Source organism: Spermophilus citellus (genome assembly GCF_964194105.1).
Source record: "Spermophilus citellus genome assembly, chromosome: 10".
Lineage (NCBI taxonomy): Eukaryota > Metazoa > Chordata > Mammalia > Rodentia > Sciuridae > Spermophilus > Spermophilus citellus.
Window position 1 is genome coordinate 76,012,202 of NC_138197.1, and position 11,248 is coordinate 76,023,449.

Consider the following 11,248-nt stretch of genomic DNA (forward strand, 5'->3'; position numbering starts at 1 on the left):
AAAGCAAATATGTAGAAGAAGTTTGGTGGTAAAGTATTAAAAATTAAATTTGATATTAATATCTCCAATGATGCTTTTGCAACATCCACTCATTCCTATCAAATCAGAAAACATACACACATCTTCAGTTGTGATCAAATGTGGATCCCAGACATATTTTAAGTCTCTTCATCAATAAATTTACATCAAACCTTGAAGTATTCTCAAATTTTCTGTATGTGCAGTATACCTTTGATTTACAGATTTCTTCAAAAATATTTATCAAATAAATCTGTAGTTTGAAAATTTAGACATTGTCTTCCAGGTTCCAAGATTATATACTTTTAAGACTAAATTAACTAATTTTTACTTTAATTCTGATGCCTTTTATAAACTTAGAAAATTGATTGGTGGGAATTGGTGACCTAATCACAGTCACTAAACTTAAATAGTGATTATTTTTATTCTCAATATATATAAATGTGATTATTTTTATTATATTCAATAAATATACTTTTTAAATATAGCCATGGGAATAAGTGTGTTTCGATCACAGAAATATAGAACTAGAGTTACCGTGGTTGTTAAAAAAATGTTCTAAATTTATGAAAAGAAATACAGAGGCCAGAGAAATTAGTTAACATTGAGATAGAACTCAATAATGTATAGATATATACAACTAGTAATGCTTTTATAGCATTTTATACTCATTATTTAAATTAACAAATGAGTTTTAAATTTGTATTATATTAACTTTGTCCATTTACTCTTCAACTTCCCTGAGGACAAGACAGAAATCATAAGGGTTTTCCATATGCCAATATATAGCATTGTTTTTCCTTCTCAAGGCTAAACAATCAGAATAAATGGAATTTTCTCTAGGATTCACTTTATAGAAATCACGTTCTCCACAATATACCCTATAGGACTTCTATCTGTCCTGTTCTGTCTCCCTAGCAGTCAGCACCATATCTGCAATAGAAGTTCTCAACTATATTTGTTGTATTTCTTTTTCTCTTTAGCACAAATAGGACAACTCAACAGATGAGAAGTATTAATGCTGACAGTGTGCATTTTTTTCTTCTTTTCATTTTATTTTTTCTGTCAATCAGCATATAGTTGTCATGAATATATCAGCGAAACTAGCGACTCAAATGCAGAAACTATTACTGTGGTTTGAAAAAAGGTTGAAACATTAAAATGTAAAATTACAATAATATTTCTGTTAAATTGGTAATTTGACCATCCTTGTTATTTATTCCAACAAAACAGGCTTTTGTATGAGAGAAAAAAATATATGGAACATACTTTCTAGTATGTCTGATGATGCCAATCAGAAATATAAGCCAAATATTTCTTGATTTTCTTCAAATATAAAATTTAACACATTCATAACATACTTCAGGAGGGTTTTTTGTCATTTTGCTCACTCTTTCCCTGTGTCTATTACAAAAAAGCCTTTCACATAGAGAAAGTATAGGCTGAATATCATATCAGATTTCTGTTAGCCTTGATTATAAACAAAATCATTGCTCTGACCTGAACTTCAAAACCTACTCCTGCAAACCTGAATGTTCTTTATATAAATTTCCACAGATTACTGCTTCAACATACTGTAAGGTGAAACATTTCAAAACTCTGTGCATAAGATAGAGTATCACACAAAGATAACACAACTTTATGTTCTCTGTGTACTATATAACCCCCAGAGGCTAGATTGAAGAAAAGAAGCATTCAAGTGGAGATAAGTTCAAGAGAGGTAGTGGTGTCATGATGTACTTTTCTGGAGAGCCAAGCCATAGAGCAGCATAAAAGCAAAAGAGCTCTAGTCAACTAATACAATCAACCTACTTTCCCTTTGGCCGTACCTAATTTTCCTAACATGCACATAGACTTAGGCTATACTCAGGAGATAATGTATTTTCAATTCCTTGGGGGTTGATTAAATCCAGGACTGAGCAACTCCACAGTGGATGGTATCCATCTTGAATTCATTTATACATCTCTGCCAACATAGATCAGAATGAATGACTAAGAAATCCTTTTAAAATCCTTACAAATCAGAAGAGTGGGGCTGGTTCAGTTGTAGAGTGATCACCTAGCATGTGTGAGGCACTGGGTTCAATCCTCAGCACCACATAAAAATAAGTATATAAGACAATTATGTCAAACTATAAAAAAATTTAAAACTCAGAAGAGCACCTCAAGCTTTAGCTTTTAATTTTTAATGTTAAAGTTAATGCATGCTTAATTATGAGAATCGAGAGTATAAAGTAACCAGTGGAATGTTCTTTAAATTTCCAAACAAACTTCCATTTCCCTCAAGTCTTCAAATTATCCAGCATAAAAGCATTGTTTTCTGTATCCTCCTAAAAACATGATTATATTTACACTCATAGAATTAATAATGCAGTTTTAATACACAGTATATTCTGCAACTTTCCTGATTTTTTTCAGTTAGTAATGTTTAATGAACATTATTCCTTATCAAGTTATCCAGAAAGAACTCATCCTTTTGTAACAATTGGCTAGAATACCAGAAGGAATTATTTTTAATGTAATAAATTTAATTGCTGGCTTGAAATTATGGGTTATATTGTTTTTAATTTTATATCATTAGTTATGATGTTATAGTATGCTCTTATGCATTCCTTTGCATCTGTACAAATATAACTTTCTGATACTTCAACATTTCTCTGCTACAGACAAGAAAAAATCTTTTGTGTTGCATCCTAACCAACACTGGATGTTATAAATCACTTATGTTTCACAAGCAGACAAAAATGATATGCTAATTAATTTAATGATAAAAGCAGTATCATTAGAACCAGATCATAGTAGATGGGTTTTGAGGTTAAAGAGATAATTTCTTATCATTACCCTAGGTACATGTATGACTACACATGTGGTGTGACTCTACATCATGCACAGAGAAATAAAAAGTTGTGCTCCATTTGTGTGTAATGAATCAAAAAGCTTTCTGCTATCATGTATAACTGATTAGAACTAATAAAAATTAATTGAAAAAAAAACTAGACATAATGGAACAAAGACTTAGCTGGAGCAGATTCTGCAGGATACCTGTCTGCACTGAGCACAGATGTCCTCAAAATCCTTGGTGCAAATGGTGAAACAAGAAGTCAATAAAGAGGGAGCCATTTCCTTTTTTCTACCCAATCAATAACAGGCTATCAACATTTCTATTAGTTAGGGAGTGAAGGGGCAAGTTTGAAAGCATAGCTGTTCCCAACCTTTGTAGCAAATTAGAATCACCGAGGGAGATTTTAAAGATTTTATGTCCTGAATTCCGGTAGTCAAGACGTATCTCAGTTTAACTAAGAATTTCTGGAGGTGGGAGTCAGACTGCAGAGTTTCTTGCAGATCCCTGATAGATCACCCTGGAGAGAAGTCAGGGAACCAACAGGCCAGGCTTTCAGCCCACAACCTTCCTTCATGGAAGTAGAGAGAAGTCTCCATTGTACAAATGTGAAAGAGGAAGAAAAATAACTTCTTTCCCAGACCACTGAACAAATCATTTAGTGTCTCTCTGTCTCATATCCATTTACTTTAAAATGGAAACTTATAATATCTACTGCTAAGAGTGACTTTTTAAAATTATACTATAATATGCAGTAAAATATTTGCACATATATGGCATACAGTAGATATTTTTCCTTGTTGTAAGATGACAGGACATTCATTACCAGTTAAGTATAAAAATCAAAGCACTCTGTAGTGAATTACCTTAACTCTTTGTTGCCTTGGCATCCATTCGGAGTCTAGATTTTACTTTTTATGCCAGAAGCAGGACTTAGCCACTCTTTTTTGTTTGTTTGTTTGTTTGTTATTAGTATTTCTTTTTTATTTTTTTAATTTTTGAAATGCCATAATGAATACATACATCTAGATTTTTTTATTAGTTGCGCATGACATTACAATGATGTTGACATATACATTTGAATCAAATGGGGTATAATTTCTCATTTTTCCAAGTGTACAGGTTGCAGAATCACATTGGTTATACAGTCACCTATATACATACAGCAATATTAGTGTCTATTTTATTCTGCTGCCCTTCCTAACCCCCCTTCCCCTCCCCTCCCCTCCCATCACTTCTCTCTACCCAATCTAATGTGACACATTTCTTTTTTTTTTCTTCCCCCTCACATCATCATACATGTATTTTGTAAAACGATAAGGGTCTTCTTCCATCTTCCGTGCAATTCCCCTTCTCCTTCCAATTCCCTCCCACCTCTCTTCCCTATTTAGTGGTAATATTTTTCTCATGCTCTTCCTCCCTACCCCATTTTGAGTCATCCCCCTTATATCAGAGAGGACATTCTTGACATAGGTTTAGGTCTCTGTCTCCTCTTAGTTCCTCATTCAGGTAGAGCTGGGTATCTGCATTAGGCAACTGCGTCCTGGTGACCATCTTCCTATGGCACATGTAGAAACAATTGACTTGACTCCCTTCAGTGATCCCACACCCCACATGGACTGTGTAAATATGTTGTAGTGAAGCAGGCCAGAGACCCCCTACCCGAAGATCCTCACCACAGTTGTTCTTCATAACAGAATATCAGCAAAGATTTCTGCAAAAGAGCTTAGGGTGTTAGAACTTCCTAGTTCCTGTTGCTCTGTCTTGCAAAAACTGATTTTAACTGCTGATATTACTCCTGCTTTTGTGATAACACATGTTAAAAACTCTGACTGTTCTAAAACATAGATGAAAAACACTTTCTGAGAACTCAAAGAAAACATTACTTTATGTAGACCTCTGCAAAAATGTAAACCTTCAAGGCCCTCTTCCCAATAGGTATAAACTTCAAAGAATTTCTAAACTTTGTCCAGAGAATCTTTTAGGTGATAGGCCCTCTGGACCCTGCAATCAGTAAACCTGCTTTCTTAAAGTTGAGAGAGAGAGAGAGAGAGAGAGAGAGAGAGAGAGAGAGAGAGAGAGAAAATTTCTTAGTAAACTTGCAAAATTTATTTGCCCTTTCTTAGTATCAGTTTCCTATGCACAAAATGAAAAGATTGGTACTTTTGACTCATAGGATTCTGTAACAATTAAATGAGATAATGCACAAAAGTGCTTAGTAGAGTAGTTAAGTTATACAAATCCTTACTATATAAGTGTTATATATTTTTAAAATGTACATTTTCCAACTAATAGAGACTGAACATTTTTAAATATTTGTTTTTCTTGTCCATTAATTGGCTAGTTTATGTTCATTTTACATTATCTTGTCTTCTTTACTAGCAGGAGACATATATGTATAATATTATATCTTCTGTTGCAATGTAGTTTCAGCTTATGTTTTAACTTTTTACAGTGTAGTTCAACTGGCAGTCTTTCATGGATTCTTAGTGGTCTGTCTTTCTAAAAACATCCTTATCCAGAGACCTCAAATTTATAAAAAAAATTATATTCGTGTAAATTTAATACTTTTATGCATATTGTTTTGACATCTGTATCCTTAATTCATCCAGGACTTTTTTTTTTTTTGCAGTGCTGGGGAGCAATCTCAGGCTTTTACCCATGCTAGGCAATGCTCTACCTCTGAGCTTCACCCTTAGCCCCAGAATTTATTTCTCTGTGAGATACGGATCTATTTTTTTGTTTTTTGTTTTTTGTTTGTTTGTTTGTTTTTGTTTTTGTTTTCCAGTGGAAAGCCAACTTACCTAACAACTCCAAGGTCTATATAAACAATATGAGAGGCTGGACAGTGAGTTATCAAGAGACCAAGGTCACTTTAATCTTCTATTAGTAACATTTTTTACCCTAAAATTCTCACTAATAATATCCATATGCAATCTTACAGGTAGGATGGAACTGGATCTGCTGAACTATAAAATTGACCTGGGATAATTAAGCTTCTTACTTTTCTGGGAAAAAAATATTCTTTTTTGCAAGAGACTTGTTGTCCTCCTATCATTTCAGTCTTTTTCATAAATCTATGCACTCCTTAATTTTTGCCTTTCAGGACATCTACTTTTTGTTAATTTTTTTTTATTAATTAACTGATACCTTCTGTTTTCCTCTAAACATTGACACATGTCCTGCCTGCCTCTTTTCTCTCTCTCTCTCTCTCTCTCTCTCTCTCTCTCTCTCTCTCTCTCTCTCTCTCTCTCTCTCTCTCTCTCCATATTGTGTCCAGAGGTGGGTGTGTAAGTCCAACAGGGCTGCTGCCCAGCCTTCTCACCCATTCCATCTGTAGACCAATTGGGGATGCACTGCGAAACTTCTGCTTGCTTTCTGCACATTCTTCTTCTGCTTCCTTTAGGGATAATTAGCAACCCTACAATCTCTCCATGGATGGAGATTTTCCTTCAGTGAGAACAGAAAGGATGGTACCCCCTGTCTTTACCTCCGCAGACTTGTTCCTGAGATTTATTTCTATGATCATTCGTTGAAAGAAGACAAGGAGACCTTGACAATCCCAAAAGACATAGTTCTCCTTTCTCTCTGGTTTTCTAGCAATAAGTACATACCAGAAGCACCCCCTTACTAGAAGGATGTGAGACCTCTGCTTATTTAGGCAGCAGAGTGGGCACTCACAATTTCTTCCCTAGATTGCTCTCGCAATAAATCCAGATCTTTAAAACTCTCTCTGGAAGTGGTTTTTGCAAGCACTCAGTGTCTCAATTTTTCAGTGTTCATCCAAGGTATTGGTTACAAAATCACTGTATTCTTGAAATTTGACAGAGTTCAGAATTCCTGAGTCTCCTATACTATTAAGAATAAAGAGGTTAATTTAACATTTGCAAATTATCTCTCTAGTTTGAAAGTGAGAAGGCTGATAAAGAGTGCAGGCTATTCAATGCTTATCTTATCAAAATTTTAATGTCACTTTCACAGAAACAACTCATTTTAAAATTCATATGGACTCAGGAAAGACTCCAACAAACCAAAGCAATCTTGAGCAAACAGAACAAAACTGGAACTCTAAACTTCCCTAATTTTAAAATACATTATGAAGCTATTATAATCAAAGCAATGTGGCACTGGCATATAAACAAAAACAACAAGAAATGGAAGAGGATAAAAAGCCCAGATATCGACCCCAAATCATTTTATTTTTAACAAAGTTTCCATGAACACACAACAGAGAAATAATATTCTTTTTAATAAATAGAGTTAGAGAAACTGAATATCCACATACAGAAGGGCAAAGTTGAACTTTCATCTCACACAGTAAAATTGGGCGTCTAATCAAAAATCTATACAAAATGGATAATTCAATTTAAAAATCGGCAAAGATTCAGAACAGACATTCCTTTAAAGAAGAGGAGCAAATGGTAAACAAGTTTGTGAAAACATACACAGCCTCTCTAATCATCAGGGATTTTAAAATTAAAACCACAATAAGACATCAACTCACAAAATTTTGAATGCCTGTCATAAGAAAGATGAATGATAACAAGTGTTGTAAAGGATGTGGAGGAAAGGGAACCCTGTACACTGCTGGTGAGAATGAACTTTATTAGTACAGCAATTTGAGAAAATAGTATGGCAGTTTCTCAAAAAACTAAAACCAGATTACTTTATAGTCCAGTTATGACACTTCTTCACACTGCCGGTTATGTATGGAAAGAAAATGAAATTGGCATAAGAAAGAGACATGTACACACTCCCATGTTTATTGTGGAACTACTCACAATATCTAAGATATAGAATCAACTTAGTTGCCCATCAGGGGATCAATAGATAAAGAAAATGTGGAACATATACACAAAGGAATATTACTTGGCCATAAAAGGATGAAATTTTGTCTTTGGCAGAAAAGTAGAAGTAACTGAAGGACATTGTGTTAAGTGATTTGAGCCATAAACAGAAAGATAAGTACTACATGTTCTCTCACATTTAGAAACCTAAGAATGATAACTTGAATGCAGAACAGTGATTAGCTGAGATTGGCAAGAGTTCGGGTGTATGAAGAGTGAGTAAAGGAGTCTGGATTTGATTAGCAAACACTGTATATATGTGTTGAGATATTATTTTAAACACACACTTAATGCATGTTCATCAAAAGCAAAATGATTTCAAAAAATTTTTAAAAGTAATTAATACATGGTGAAAATGCCCATAGTTTGGCAAATAACAAAGTAAGGTGTTTAACTCAGTGTCTGATTCAGCTACACCTAAACAAAAATAACTGGAAGAAAATGTTCTTATATATGAATGATTTTTAAGGGTTTGAACACCACAGAAATTTAACCTTTATTTTATATTTTACTTTATTTTTCTCCCAGGATTTCTACAGAAAAAATTTTATCAACTTTTGAATCAGAAACACATATACAGAAATTCCTCAGTGTTGCCAATAAAATTGTTCTCAGGAGTGTGACATAGCCCATCGGCATCGGCATCGGCATCATCTGACAGCATGTTAGAAATTCAAAGCCTATTGAAGGAAAATGCTATTTAAAAATCTGAAGGTCCTCAGGTGTCATGACAAAATTCCTGTATGCTCAAGGAGATCTCTTTTTATTCCTGGATTTCTATCCTTTCACTTTTTATTTATTTCATGTGTTTTACTTTAGTTTCTTTGCATCTTAATTATTCCTGTATTTAAGCAAAGCAAAGCACTTTTTAAAAAAAATTAATGTTTTGGCCATGTGTTTTAGATGCTATTTTAAAAAGTAAAAATGGTGATGTTAGTAGACGTAACACTTAAAAACATGTTTATCTTTAAATGGAAATATATAATATCATCTTCTTAAGCCTCAATGAAAAAAATTTATAGCTAAAATGTTCAAAGGGCTTATTAAGTATGTATTACTTGAGAAGCCATAATTTCAAGATTTAATAAATCTCCCCTGACATTGCTATCATTCCTATATGAAGTGTTTCTCCAAATCTCCTGTGTTAATACTGTAATTTTCAAAGGTGAAATAATTGGATTGTAAGAGTTGGAGCTTAATCAGTCCATTCTAGTTTGAAAATGGACTGGGTGGTAATTGTAGGCAGGTGGAGCATGACTGGAAGAGATGAGTGCAGACCCTGGAAGAGTGCCTCTTCCCCATGCACCCGCTCCTATTTCCTAACTCTGTAATGTTAGCTGCTTTCCTCCCCTGGGCCCTTCTCCCACGATGTGCTACCTCACTTTGGGACCAGAGCAAAGGAGTTGTCCATCTTAGGCTAGGGCCTCTGAAACCATGAGCCCCAAACAATTCCCTACTATAATTTGTTCTTGTAGGTACTTTGGTCACATCAATGAAAAGTTAACTATAACAAACATGTATGCTTGTGTTTATAGTGAGACATCAAAATGAACTAATCTGATGACATTAATCATCATGTTATGCAATCTAGTGCAAATACAATCTCTCAAGAAAAATATGGCTGGGATAAAAATGCAAAAGATAAATATGAAAAGGAAATTAAGAAAAAATTCATTCATAAAAACATTAAAAGAAATAAACTAGGAAATAAACTAAGGTATTGATAGCCTAGGGCTCTGAAAACTATAAAACCTTGATGAAAGAATGTTAAGAATACATAGGTAAATGGAAGACACCCAAGTCCACGGATTAGTTAACTTGTTATTGTTAAAATGTCCATACAAACCCATCATGATTTACAGAGTCAATGCAACCCTATCAAAATTCCAATTATATTTTTATGGCAAAATTACCTTTTTATTGCCACTATATTGGTTTAGTAGTTGAAATGTTGTTAGTTTGACTTAGAAACTGAATATTTAACTTAAATTAAAAATATATATCCTTCCCCATATGGGTAGTAGCTATTTTCTTATGCAGTATTATCCTAAGTGGTCTTCTCAACAGCTGCTTAGAAAAGAGACGTATTATTGACAAATGATTTTGTTGGAAAGATGATTGAGGTTAAATTTAATGAAAATGTTCATCTTCTCTGAGTATATGGTTGGATGAACTTTGACAAACATGTGTAATTATGCAACCACTACCAGAATAAAAATATAAAATATTTCTTTCACCCCCTAAATGTTCTCCCATAATACTTCTCTAGCCAACCCCTGCCTTCAGCCCAAGCAGACACTCACTGATTATATTTTTATCTCAATAGTTCAGTATTTTCCACATAAATGGAATTATACAGTATTTTGTATGATTATAAACCCAATTTATTTCACTTTTTTTCACTCAGTATACAATTTTTAGGATTCATTCATGTTTTATACATATGGGTATTTCATTCAATTGTATGTGTAAATCACTTTGAGATTTTTCACTGTTGCTCCAGATAGTGAATTGTTGATGTTCCTGTTACATATTTTATTGATTTTTCCTAATCATTTGTGATATTTCTCAAGAATACTTTTCTTCATTTTTTACTTAAATTATAGAGGAGGGGGATTTTATTGCCAATGATTAGTACTTTTGTCACACTGGTCCCCAGAGAAGAGTTTGTTTTTGTTTTATTTCAACAGATTCCCTGGAGTTGGTCGTAAATAGAAAATGATGTGACTGCAGCATTTATAAGTGGTATCTCTTTCTTAGAAGAGTTATTTATGTTTCAACAGTGATTTATTTTTAATTTCCCATTTTTCTTTCATTTTAAAGAGTATGTATCCAGTTGAGACTTTGTATAATAGAAATCTCAATTTTAAGAACAAAATTTCAAACATTCTGCATATCTGAAATGAAAATTAAGTGCTTATTAAAATGTTTGACATAAGGTCCCAAGTTTCCAAAGGCATATTAATCTGAGGAAAGGTGGAAATTCTTTCCTTTGCCTCTCTCCACAAAAATCATTGGTAATAAATCTTACTGGATTATAAAATATTATTATATAAACAAGTGAAATTGTCACAGAATGGAATGAATTATGACTCAAAAAAGGTAAGTCTACCATAATTTTAACTTAATTTCAAAATCAGAAACTAAGGCAAATAAATAAGGAGAACTCCCAACTCTATATACTAATAATATAATCTATTCACATACCGTTATTTTCTCTCTCTGACCCTTTTAATCAAATATTGGCATGGGTAAAGTGATGTAGAAAAAAAATACTGAGAAATTTTTCCCTAGAATTTGGGAGAGCATGGTTTTACAACAGTCTCTTAGACTCACATATTTCAGAAAAGATTGGACTAACTTCTAGAAAAGCTTGAAAATCAGAACAGAGCAAAAATGGAAATCTTAGACATAACAATGACAGAAATATGCAATTCTACAAAGTTTGTGACCACTTATTAGATGAAGACTGCAGGTGTTCAGTTTTGATTTTAAAATATTAAAACTGCTCACTAATATTTATTTTGGAAAATCACATTATACA